General features: G+C 43.3%; 1 long non-coding RNA gene across 1 annotated transcript; it reads right to left on the minus strand.

Moving 5' to 3' along the window:
• Positions 1-714: 714 nt before the first annotated feature.
• Positions 715-10578, minus strand: LOC109246109 (uncharacterized). The gene is made up of 2 exons (XR_002071207.2): positions 10493-10578; positions 715-1104 (listed from the first exon to the last, which is right to left on the minus strand). It is a non-coding gene; the product is annotated as an uncharacterized LOC109246109 (long non-coding RNA).
• Between the last annotated feature and the right edge of the window lie 3116 nt (positions 10579-13694).

Here is a 13694-nt window from a genome sequence, read left to right on the forward strand (position 1 = left end):
CGAGCCCTGGATGAGCCCTGCTTCTCTCTCTCCGTCCCTTGTGGGATTCTCTAGAGCTCTCTTTCTCTCTCACTAGCGCCATCTCTCTCCCAACAAAACATTTAATAGAATAGGAGGGTCTATCTAGTTCTATATCAGAAGGAAGGATGGATATTAGGGGCGACTAACAGTTTCTGCTTCAGTGGCAGAGCTCAGATTTAAAATACATCTGAAAAAATATTTAAACATTTAGAAAAAAATCTTTATTTATTTTTGAAAGAGAGAGAGAGTGAGTGCAAGCAGGGGAGGAAGAAAGACACAGAATCTAAGCAGTCTCCAGGCTCCAACCTGTCAGCACAGAGCCTGATGCGGGGCTTGAACTCACAAACTGCGAGATCATGGCCTGAGCTGAAGTCCGGACGCTTAGCCAACAGACCCAACCAAGCGTCCCCGTGAATTTTTTTTAAATTAAAATAAAATGCATCTGTCTGATTCCAAATGTAGAGAACAAGGGAGTCACTCGTGTCAAGCAGAGGCCTGTATCAAGCAGTGAGACAAGCAGTTAAGGGCAGTACAGCTACAGGGTTGCAGAAACCAGTATCAGCTGATACCCCTGAGGTCTGCAGGGGCCCAAGCCTGATTAAATCCCTTTAAAGCCTGATTTAAATCCCTTTAAAAAGAGGATTTTTGCAGCAAACTGTCAGACGCTTCAGACATGACCCCTCTATGTCTTACCACTTAAAAAGAAAGCAGCGGCTGCCCAAGGATCTCCGAACAGAACCGAGATCCTTCCTTGCTGGAGCGTGATGGGCAGTAAGAGCCGGGAGCTGACCCAGACCGGCCAGAGGCTTATCTCCGTTGTGCGCCCACAGACTGACTTCAAGTTTGGTCTGTTAGCCCCTCCGTTATCTTGTTTGTCGCGTGACTTGTCTTAGGTTCTGCTTTTCGTGCTGTATAAGAAGCTGAGTTAATTACATGGTGCGATGTCCCTGAGTTTGGAATCCTGAACCTGCTTGACAATTACATTACCTTGCTTTAGGACTGCATAAAGCTGTCACTGTGGAAAGACACAACTTGTTTGCGCAACTTTAGAGCGTGCTCTTGATATCATTCATTTAGTTCCACCTGTAGACATAGAAAAAAAATTTTTAATGTTTATTTTTTTTTTTTTAATTTTTTTTCAACGTTTTTTATTTATTTTTGGGACAGAGAGAGACAGAGCATGAACGGGGGAGGGGCAGAGAGAGAGGGAGACACAGAATCGGAAACAGGCTCCAGGCTCCGAGCCATCAGCCCAGAGCCTGACGCGGGGCTCGAACTCACGGACCGCGAGATCGTGACCTGGCTGAAGTCGGACGCTTAACCGACTGCGCCACCCAGGCGCCCTTTAATGTTTATTTTTGAGAGAGAGAGAGCACAAGTGGGGGAAGGGCAGAGAAGGCGGGGGGGGTGGGGTGGGGTGGGGGGGACATAGGATCCAAAGAGGGCCCTGCATTGACAGCAGAGAGCCTGATGAGAGGCTCAAACTCACAAAGTATGAGATCATGACCCGAGCCAAAGTTGGATGCTCAACTGACTGAGCCACCCAGGTGCACCGACCTAGAAATGGTTTTTTTCCCCCAATGTTTTCTTCATTTATTTTTGAGAGAAAGAGACAGAGAGAGAGAGAGAGAGAGAGAGTGTGTGTGTGTGTGTGAGCGGGGGGAGGGCAGAGAGAGAGCAAGACACAGAATCCGAAGCAAGTTCCAGGCTCCAAGCTGTCAGCACAGAGCCTTACAAGGGGCTTGAGATCATGACCTGAGATCATGACCAGAGCTGAAGTCAGACGACCAGCCAACTGAGCCACCCAGGCACCCCTAGAAATGTTTTTATTACTGTCATGGCTTTAAGGTATATACGCATCTAAAGTCACACACGTGAATGTTCCTCCATATAAAAAGTCATCCACTTAGACCTGGGGCCTCTTGTCAGGTTTTCTGTTTGCACGTTCTTCCTGCTCGTTCCCCAGTTTCGTCGCCAGCCAACAATCAAGCGTATGGGGAGATTTGGAAGCAAAGGTTTAAATAGGAAGACTTCACACTTCTTTTACGGCTTATAGTCCATGTTCAGAAGTCAGGAAGTACAGATATATTTGTATTTCTGGTGGCCTGGAAACCACAGGACTGAGCAAAGTCCTCTCCTCTCACCGCATCTCACACTTGATTCTGCGACATGAGAAGCCCAAGTTAACTGACTTCTGAGGGTCCTTCAATCCCTTGGGTTTCCTTTGATCTCAAGTCTGGGAGCGGGCTCCAGCCACCTTCATCACCCCTCCAAAGCTTCCTTCTATCTGTGGAAATACCACAGTATGTGGACTGAGGCTGTTACTTTGTGTATGTGTGTGTGTGTGTATGTGTCTGTGTGTGGCAAAATGTACATAACATAAAATTTACCATTTTTTTGTTTTGTTTTGTTTTTTTTGTTTTGTTTTTATTTATTTTTGGGACAGAGAGAGACAGAGCATGAACGGGGGAGGGGCAGAGAGAGAGGGAGACACAGAATCGGAAACAGGCTCCAGGCTCCGAGCCATCAGCCCAGAGCCTGACGCGGGGCTCGAACTCACAGACCGTGAGATCGTGACCTGGCTGAAGTCGGACGCTTAACCGACTGCGCCACCCAGGCGCCCCTAAAATTTACCATTTTAACCATTTTTCAGTGTATAATCCAGTGGCATATAGCACGTTCATGCTGTTATGCAACCATTACCACCATCCATCTCCAGAACGTTTTCATCTTCCCAAACTGAAACTCCGTACCCGTTAAACACTGACTCCCCGTTCCTCCTCCCTCTCCCCCTTGGCTACTCCACTTTCTGTCTTTCTGAATTTGACTGTCGTAGGTATCTCATAACAATGGAATTGCACAATGTTTGTCCTTTCGTGACTGGCTTATTTCACTTGGTGATTCATTCCTATTGTGGCATGTCAGAATTGTATTCTTTTTTTTTTTTTCAACTTTTTTTTTTTTTTTTTTTTTTTGGGACAGAGAGAGACAGAGCATGAACGGGGGAGGGGCAGAGAGAGAGGGAGACACAGAATCGGAAACAGGCTCCAGGCTCCGAGCCATCAGCCCAGAGCCCGACGCGGGGCTCGAACTCACGGACCGCGAGATCGTGACCTGGCTGAAGTCGGACGCTTAACCGACTGCGCCACCCAGGCGCCCCATGTATTCTTTTTTAAAGGCCGAGTAATATTCCATTGTACGTAGACATCACTTTTTGTTCATCCTTGGGTTGTTTCGACTTTTTGGCTACTGGGAATAATACTGCTATGGGCATTGATAGATAACATCGGTTAGGTCCTTACTTTTGATATTTTGGGGATATGTACTTAGGAGTGGAGTTGCTGAATCATGTGGTAATTCTGTCCATTTTTTTAAGGAAATGCCAAACTATTTTCCACGATGCCTGCACCAATTTACATTCCCACCAGCCATGCACAAAGGTTCCAGTTTCTCATCAACATTTGTTCGTTTCTGATTTTGGTTTTATTTCAAAAAAAAAAAAAACAATAGCCATCTTAATGGCTGTGAGAAGTGGTTTCTCATTGTGGCTTTCATTTGCCTTTTTCTCATAGCTAGCGATGTTGAACATCTTATTTATTTATTTATTTTTAATTGTTTTAATGTTTATTTTTGAGAGAGAGAGATACAGAGCATGAGTGGGGGAGGGGCAGAGACAGAGAAGGAGACACAGAATCTGAAGCAGGCTCCAGGCTCTGAGGGGTCAGCCCAGAGCCCGACATGGGGCTTGAACTCTGGAACGGTGAGATCATGACCTGAGCCGAAGTCAAACGCTTAACGGACTGAGCCACCCCAGCGCCCCTGAACATCTTTTTTTTTTAAGACTATTTTTTAAAGTAATCTCTACACCCAATGTGGGACTCAAACTTACAAGCCAAGATCAAAAGTCACATGCCCTGCCAACTGAGCTGAGCGAGCCAGGTGCCCTGAGCACCGTTTCGTGTGCTAAATGCCCATTTGTGTATCTTTGGAGAAATATCTATTCAAGGCCTTTGTCACTCTTCACTTGATCTTAGCTAAAAGGCCGAGAAGCAACGGGCCTTTGTTACCCTTAAGAGCCCATTCTGTCCTTTCTCCAGGTCTGCTGTATCAGTCAGTGTAGGCCAGGTTATGCTGCAGTAACACACAACTCTAATAACCAGGGGCCGAAACAACAAAGCTTATTCTTCACTCATCTTACATGTCCCACACAGGTCCACAGGGGGCCTCTGCTTATTGTGGTACTCAGGGACATGAGTTGGCATTGACTTCATCACCGGGCATTATTCCACTGTTCTGACATCAGTGCAAAGGGGGGCATGTTGAAGAATGTGCCAGGTCTCAGAGCTGCTCACCTTACGCAAGTCACGTGGCTATGCCTAACTTCCAAGGAAACTTCAAAGGTACATGTTAATTTTTTTTTAATTTTTATTTACTTTTGAGAGAGAGAGAGAGCGAGAGAGAGGAGGGAGGGGCAGAGAGAGAGGGAGACACAGAATCCCAAGCAGGCCACAGGCTCTGAGCCGTCAGCACAGAGCCCGACACAGGGCTTGAATCCATGACCTGCGAGATCACGACCTGAGCTGAAGTCGGACACTTAAAGGACCAAGAAGGATCCTTTAGAATTGTGGTAGAGATCAAGGAAGATTTGACTTGACCTAGCTGATGCACGCTCTGAATTCCACTCTATTTTCTCACATTATGTGTGTTTCGCTGTGGGTCAAAATCTCACTGGAAAGTAAACAAATAGTTCAGGGATAGTTTGTAAATAGATGAATTTTGAGTCTGTATTTAAATTGTATTTGTATTTGAAACTGAATTGAATTTGAGTTCTGAGGTTTTAGTTAATTCCCTTATAAAACAGAGGTTTTATGCCGACAGCTCAGAGCCTGGAGCCTGCTTCAGATTCTGTGTCTCCTCTCTCTGCCCCTCCTCTGGTCATGCTCTGTCTCATTCCGTCTCTCAAAAATAAATAAATGTAAAAAAAAAAAAAAAAAAAGCAGCCTCCAGGTTGGGGCTCTGAATTTCGGTGCACACAGTTCAGTACTAGACACGTCCTCTAGATGGCAGCAAAACCCTCAATATAAACATTCCCTCCGGTCTCTGAATTTTCTAGCACCAAGGATGGAACCCAAACCCAGAGCTTCTTCCCACTATTCAACTGGTTCACCTCAGCATGAGCTAACATGCTAAGGTGCTTACTGCTGTGAGTGTTGGTTCCATATTTTGAATACTAGATTGATTTCAGTAAGGGTTCAGGTAGTACAGATTGGAAAATCAGAAATATGGATTTTCCCCACAAAAAGCTAGAACACTGATGATACTTTGAAAAAAATTTTTAATTAATTAATCTATTGGTTGATTGATTGATTGATTGATTAGTTTACATCCAAGTTAGTTAGCATATTGTGCAATGATTTCAGGAGTAGATTCCGGTGATTTATCCCCTATGTATCAACCCCTCCAGTAACCCTCAGTTTGTTCTCTGTAGTTAGGAGTCTCTTCTGTTTTGTCTCCCTCCCTGTTTTTATATTATTTTTGCTTCCCTTCCCTTCCCTTATGTTCACCTGTTTTGTATCTTAAATTCCTCATATGAGTAAAGTCATATGGTATTTGTCTTTCTCTGACTAATTTCGCTTAGCATAATACCCTCCGGTTCCATCCACGTAGTTGCAAATGGCAAGATTTCGTTCTTTTTGATTGCCAAGTAATACTCCATTGTATATATATACCACATCTTCATTATCCATTCATCCATCGATGGACATTTGGGCTCTTAACACTGATGATACTTCTAACATTGCTGTATTCTCAGTCCCTGGAACAGAGCTGTTTGAACAAATGCACGAGTGGATTACCATAAGAAATGCACAATATTAGGTACCACCTGAGTTGGAAAAAGGCCATATATGTGGAAACCCCAGTGTACCAGCTAAGGTTCTTGACTGCAAGCAACAGAAATCCACTCTGGCTGTCTGAAGCGGAAAAGGAATTTGGGGGACAACATGGGTGTAGATTACAGACTCATGAGGAAGCCTTCAAACTTTGGACTGTTCCCTTACTCTGCATCATGTGTTCTAGACTTGTGGGTGGATAGATCCTTTGACAGAGTCCAAGTCATGTGCCAGGGCCCCGACTGCCAAAGGGTGAAGAGGAGGAGGATCTCCATGATGCAGCTTCCCTGTGGGAAAGGCAGTGCCTACGTCTACCACACCGCACATGGACCACCAGTGTCCCCCAGCCTGCTAGGTGGGCTGCACTAGAGCTTCTCAGGGGTCTTCTCCAGCCTCTGCCCCACCACCATATTTTTATTACCACTTACTTCTTCTTGACTTCTTGGGATAGTTGTAAAGTCTGCAGACATTCTTGTCTTGACTTTGTTTTAATGGTTATTTTTGACAGAGAGAGAGAGAGAGAGAGACAGAGAGAGACAGAGAGACAGAGAGAAAGAGCACAAGCAGAGGAGGGGCAGAAAGAAAGAGAGTCCCAAGCAGGCTCCACACTGCCAGTACAGAGCCCAACGTGGGGCTCAAACTCACAAACCTTGAGATCATGACCTGAACCGAAACCAAGAGTCAGACGCTTAACTGAGTGAGGCACCCAGGCGTCCCTTGACTTTTTTTTAATGCAGACAAGCATATATGTTATATATATCATATATATATATACATATATATATATATAGAGAGAGAGAGAGAGAGATCTATCTATCATATATCTAGAACTCCCTAATCCCCATCACCTATTTCACCTACCCCCCCCCGCTCCCCTCCCCTCTAGTAACCAACAGTTTGTTCTCTACAATTAAAAGTCTGTAAAGAAGAGTCTGTTCTCTATAAATAAGTCTGTAAATTGTCTACACTCACACACACACAAATACACACACACAACGGAATATTACTCAGCCATCAAAAAGAATGAAATCTTGCCATTTGCAATGATGTGGATAGAATTAGAGTGTATGATGCTAGGTGAAGTAAGTCAGTCAGAGAAAGGCAAATACCCTATGATTTCACTCATATGTGGAATTTAAGGGATAAAACAGATGCACATAGGAGAAGGAAAAAAAATGAGAGAGAGAGAGGGAAGCAAACCATAAGAGACTCTTAACAATAGAGAACAGACTGAGGGTCGATGGAAGGAGGTGGGTGGGGGATGGGCTAAATGGGTGATGGGCATTAAGGAGAACATTTGTTATGATGGGCACTGGGTGTTATATATAAGTGATAAATCACTAAATTAAAAACAAAAGAGTCATGGTGCCTGGGTGGCTCAGTCAGCTAAATGGCCAATTTTGGCTCAGGTCATGATCTCACAGTTTGTGAGTTTGAGCCCTTTGTTAATTTGGTTTTTTCTTAAGTTCCACAGATGAGTGAAATTATATGGTATTTATTTTTCTCTGACTGGCTTAGGATTGTATTCTCTAGCTCCTTCCATCCATTTCATTGCAAATGGCAAGATTTCATTCTTTTTTGGAAGGTGGATAATTTCCATTGTATATATATATATATATACACCACATTTTCTTTATCCATTCATCTGTGGATGGACATTTGGGCTGCTTCCATATCTTGGGCTTCTGCACAGTGAAGGAAACCATCAACAAAATTAAAAGGCAACCTACGGAATGGGAGAAGATATTTGCAAATGACATATTTGATAAAGGGTTAGTATCCAAAATATATAAAGAACTGACAAAACTCAACACCCAAAAAACAAATAACCCAGTTGAAAAATGAGCAGGAGGCAAGAATGGACATTTCTCCAAAGAAGACATCCAGATGGCCAACAGACACATGAAAATATGTTCATCATCACTTACTGTCAGGGAAATGCAAATGAAAACTACAATGAGTTATCACCTCACACCTGTCAGAATGGTTAAAATCAACAACACAAGAAGCAAGTGTTGGCAAGGATGTGAAGAAAAAGGAACGCTCTTGCACTGTTGGTTGGAATGCAAACTGGTGCAGCCACTGTGGAAAACAGTATGGAAATTCCTCAAAAAGTTAGAAATAGAACCACCTTACCATCCATTCAGCAATTGCATTACTAGGTATTTATCCAATGAATACAAGAATACTAATTCAAAGGGATACATGCACCTCTGTGTTTACAGCACCATTATTTACAATAGCCAAGACATGGAAGAAACCCAAGTATCCATGGATTGTCTTGATTTTTGATGGGAATATTTCTAATATTTCACCATGGGGTGTTGTGTTTACTGAAAGCTTCTGGTAGCAAGATCTCCTGTCTGGTTTAGGAATCTTCCTTGTATTCCCAGCTTACTAAGCATTTTTGAAAATAGAAATCACGCTTGAATTTTACCAAATAGTTTATGGACCCAGAGTTTTCCTCCCTTTGAGGAGGAAAGCTGATAAATGCAAATAAAAAGGGCCAACCAGATGTTTGAGGTCAGATACTCCCTTTGCATGCTTTTGGCTTTTGCAACCTTGCTTGCATCGGCCAGCCGCTGGGAACCAGAAGTTTGACTGTCCTAGTCTTGCCCAACCTGGAAGCACATATGTATAAAAGATCGGGAGAACCTGAGCCGGATGCTTAGCCTTTGCAGGTGACTCCGCTGGGCCCGCACCACTGAGAAATAAACTTTTCTGATTCCCCAAGTGCTTGTCGATTGTCACTTCCTGGGGGCCGAGTGTTTGCTGTAACACTTTAATGTATTGCTACAGAGAATAACACTAACAAATTTTTTTCTTTTCTCTTCCTTTCTCTTCTCTTCTCTTCTCTTCTCTTCTCTTCTCTTCTCTTCTCCTCTCCTCTTCTTTTCTTTGCGGAGATAGAACTTTATTGAACACACTGCAAGGGAGTGACGGGCAGGAAAGGAGGGGCTGTCTGCCAACACTAACAAATTCTCTAATGTGGAACCAGTCTTGCACACGTGAGATTAATTTTGTTCAACACTTCATTCATTTCGCGAATATTTATTGAGTGCTTGCTATGTAAACAGAGTGTTTCCACCATTGGGGATGAACAGAATGAACAGAACAGCAATGAACGAAACAGAAACAAAGTGTCTTCCTGCAGGGAGCATACATTCTAGCTGGAGGAAGACAGACAATTTTTTTTGAAATGTAAAACATAAAGTATGTCAGAGAGCGATAAATGCTGTGAACCAACGTTGTTCAATAACTCTTGTGTTGAAATTTATTTCAAGGGAGTTTATAATTTTGGCGTTTATTTCCTCTTTCTTCCCTGACTTGAGTGATTTATAACGTCACATTGTGGTTAATTTATAATTTTATTGCATTGGGTCAGTGTGAGTGTTGATTTTTGGAATTTTTCAAGGTTTTTCTTTGCGGCCTAACATTTACGAATGGAACATTTCCCAAAGTAGAAATCATACAGATATTTCTATTTAATATAGCACTGTAAGTTCATCCCTTAAATATAGCAAAGAAATAGATAGAAAAAAGAACAAAAATTAAACATAAAATCAGACTCAAAGACATTGAGCATATCTCCGTGGACTAGAAATAGGGAAGAAATCCAAAGTGGGGTGCTGGCCTGAAGCCATTGGACTGCTGGACCCTGAATCTGGAACAAGGCAGAGAAGGCTGGGAGTTCAATTCTGTGGGTAACAGGATCTAAAACTTCCTCACAAGAGACGGGGCTGTAGAGGGTGGGATTCCTGGTTCCTGAAAGAATGATAAGAAAAGCTGCTGTCCGTCCCTGCCTAGGATTACAGTTTATGTGCAGGGACCTGTGCAGGGAGACGAGAGGACACAGGCACCCATCTAAGTGAGCCTCTGGTTTAGTGACAGAATCTGCAATATCTTCAATATGCCCAAGGACGGGGACCCTGAACCACCCCATCTAATTCCCGTCTAGACTGAGGATGGGTGGGTGGTGTTTTCCAGAGGGTGAGTGGACTCTAACACGGCTGGACGGTGGGGGAAGGGGGGAAACAAGGTTCTCCAGTTGAAAATAAGACTGCAATAGAAACTCCAAACTCAACAATCAAAAGGTAAGCACCCTTGAGGTAGGGTGACGGTACCTCCTGCTTTCCTAGAGTTAATCCTCAGGGATTAATATGAGTCATATTAATGGCATCATATTTATGTCACTGTCTTTTGCTTCCAGTATTCTGGTTTGGGTGACCAGTGATCATCCTAACAGAGGGGAAATTAAAATTTCCTGGGCGCCTGGATGGCTCAGTTGGTTAAGTGTCTGACTTTGGCTCAGGTCATGGTCTCACAGTTCGTGAGTTTGAGCCCCGATTTGGGCGCTGGGCTGATGGCTCAGAGCCCGGAGCCTGCTTCGGATTCTGTGTCTCCCTCTCTCTCTGCTCTTCCCCTGCCCATGCTCTGCCTCTCTCTCCTTCAAATATAAATAAGCATTAAAAAAAAAATTAAAAAAATAATAGAACAGTCTGGAGAAAGGATTGAAAATGGATCTGTTTTGGACGTGGTGAAATACAGTTGAAATTTTCCACACCTCTTTCAGAAATTACCTGAGTAAGGAAGAGTATGAGACATAAACATAAATACCATCTTTCACGAAGCTTGGAGGCAGTGACATCCCCAACCATAAAACAGGGGAGGGCTGGGGCGCCTGGGGGGCTCGGTTGGTTAGGTGTCCAGCTCTTGATTTTGGCTCAGGTCACATTCTCATCGTCATGAAATGGAGCCCCCTGTCGGGCTCCGCCCTGGAACATGGAACCTGCTTAAGATTCTCTCTCTCCCTTTCCTTTTGCCCCTTCCCTGCTCTCTCTTTCTCTCTCTCTCAGACAAATGAACAGAAACAAGAGAGGGCTGACAGAAGCTCCTGAAATCAAACGGGAGAAAACTAGATCTCTCAGGAGGAGCTGGCCAAGTTTACCACCAAGGTGACAGTAGACCCGAATATATAAAATCCTTCCTACGAACAATGGGAATAGGGTGCTTATTTACCCTAGAATTAGATGAAAATAATGTATTAGAAGAAATATTTAAAGATTTAAGAGACATGTGGTGCCTGATTGGCTCATTTGGTAGAATATGTGACTCTTGATTTTGGGGGTGGTGAGTTCTAGCACCATGTTGGGCATAGAGCTTATTTAAAACAAAACAAAACAAAAACAAAAACCTCTAGTCCCTGGGCCTAGAACAGTACCTGGCCTAGAGTTTCTTTTTCTTTTTTTTTTTTAATTTTTTTTTTCAATGTTTTTTATTTATTTTTGGGACAGAGAGAGACAGAGCATGAACGGGGGAGGGGCAGAGAGAGAGGGAGACACAGAATTGGAAACAGGCTCCAGGCTCCGAGCCATCAGCCCAGAGCCTGACGCGGGGCTCGAACTCACGGACCACGAGATCGTGACCTGGCTGAAGTCGCTTAACCGACTGCGCCACCCAGGCGCCCCTAGAACAGTACCTGGCCTAGAGTTTCTTAATGAACGTATGCTAAACAATTTGTGGAATGAACTAGTCATTAAGTGATCCTACGACAAAAACATGACTCATTCTTAGTATTCGTTTTGGGGGTCCCTGGATGGCTCAGTCGGTAAAGCATACGACTCTTTATCTTGGGGTGATGAGTTCCAGCCTCATGTTGAGTGTAGAGATTACTTAAAAAAGAAAAAAAAAAAAAAGATCTAAGAAAAATGACCAAATTAAAAAGATGAGCTGAATCCACACACCCAATCCATTTTTTTTCCCAGGAACTATCCATCCGCAATGATAATTCCAAAATGTGTAACAGTGAAGTTCATGGATTTCATAAACAAAGCAGTAATTCTTGGGGCAGCAAGGCATTTACATCGCTTGTAAGAAAAAAAAGAAAATCAGGCTGGTTTCAGGTATCATCGTGGCAGAGAAGACAATGAAGCAATATGTATGCATTTCTCAAGAAATAAAGTACCGCCCAAGAATTTCGTATGCAGCCAAACCTTTTCAGGATAAAGGCAACAAACGTTTTTGAACGCGAGAAACTCAGAGCCTATCATTTCCATAAATTGTGCTTGAAAAAACTAAAGCAAGATCTCCACAAGATGAGATCTCAAGATGACATCGCGAGACGGGATGGATCACAGGATGGGATGCCACAAAATAAGGGTGTGGCAAGGGGGGTGGGGACACTTTGGTGAAATCACTGGGGGTTCTGAGTCTGCTTCCCTGGAGGACCCAGATGAACACAAACGTGGGGCTGATAATTACAGAGCAGAATGTATGATTTTACAGACCCAGTAATGTAGAAGTGGTCTAACTAACAAAAATTGGGATGAGAAGGGAAAGTAAAGGAAGGGGTCTTTAAAGCACATTGATTTCCTCATTTTTTATAGCCAGGGGTGGAAATATTTCATTTAAAGCAGATTAAAAAAAGATCAAGGGGTGCCCAAGTGGCTCAGTTGTTTAAGTATCTGACTTTGGCTCAGTTCATGATCTCAAGGCTCATGAGTTTGAGTCCAGCATCGGGCTCTGTGCTGACAGCTCAGAGCCTGGAGCCGGCTTGGGATTCTGCGTCTCCCTCTCTCTCTGCCCCTCCTCTGCTTGTGCTCTGTCTCTTCCTCTCTCAAAAAATAAATAAACATTAGAAAAAAAAATTTTTAAACAAGTAATAGAAGTATGTGTAAACATATTTAATTTTAAGAAAAAAGCAGACACCGGGGTGGCCTGGGTGGGTCAGTTGGTTGAGTGACCAACTTTGGCTCAGGCCATGATCTCTGGGTTCATGAGTTCAAGCCCTGCATGGGGCTCGCCAGTGCAGAGTCTGCTTCAGATCCTCTGTCCGCCCCCCCCCCCGTGCCCCTGCCCGTTCATTTTCTCTCTCTCAAAAATAAAAATTAAAAAAAAACAACAACAAAAAAAAGCAAACATTAAAGAAATATAAAATCCTTTGACATTGGATGTGGAGACAGGAGGGATAAAGAAAAAGGAAACGTACTCTGTTACCGTTGTTCAACAAGCAGTAAACGGAAACAGTCTGCAGCGGTAGAGGACTGAGGGTATTATGTACAATTACGGTTGTAAAGGCAACCTTTTGAATAAAACTTAAACCCTCCAAATCCTCAGGGAGAAACACACCCGACACAGCAAAGCAAACACCAAGCACATAAGAAAAGGGTAAAGAAGAACCTGAAAGGCTGTGAAAACACAGCATAAAACAACATAACCATTACATGAATAGGGCTAAACCCATCTATTCCAAGAAAAAAGACTTTTAGATTAAATCACAAAACAAAACTTGATGTTCGATTCAAGGGATTTGCCTAATACAAAGGCTTCAGAAAAGATGAAAACAGAAGGGCAGAGCTGTATTGGGCTGACGGCAAACAAAATTTAGTAGGCTTGTCATTAACATCGGACAAGGTTAAAGTCAGGGCAAAGGTCAAAAACATCAAATGAGACAAAGGTCATTTTATAATTTAAAGGGACAATTCACAAGAATATAAGGATATTTGTGCACAGATAACATAGCATCATCATTTACAAAGCAGGACTCCACAGAAATAAGGAGAAATAAAAACGCAATAGTAGTAAAGTTTTTTTTTAATGTTTATTTTATTTTTGAGAGAGAACATGAGTGGGGGAGGGCAGAGAGAGAGAGAGGGGGACAGAACACCTGAAGGGGGCTCTGTGCTGACAGCAGCAAGCCTGATGCGGGGCTCGAACTCGCGACCCCAGAGATGGTGACCTGAGCTGAAGTTGGACACTCAACTGACTGAGCCACCCAGGTGC

The sequence above is a fragment of the Panthera pardus genome, unplaced genomic scaffold (genome assembly GCF_024362965.1).
Source record: "Panthera pardus isolate Hobbes unplaced genomic scaffold, ASM2436296v1 HiC_scaffold_3, whole genome shotgun sequence".
NCBI lineage: Eukaryota > Metazoa > Chordata > Mammalia > Carnivora > Felidae > Panthera > Panthera pardus.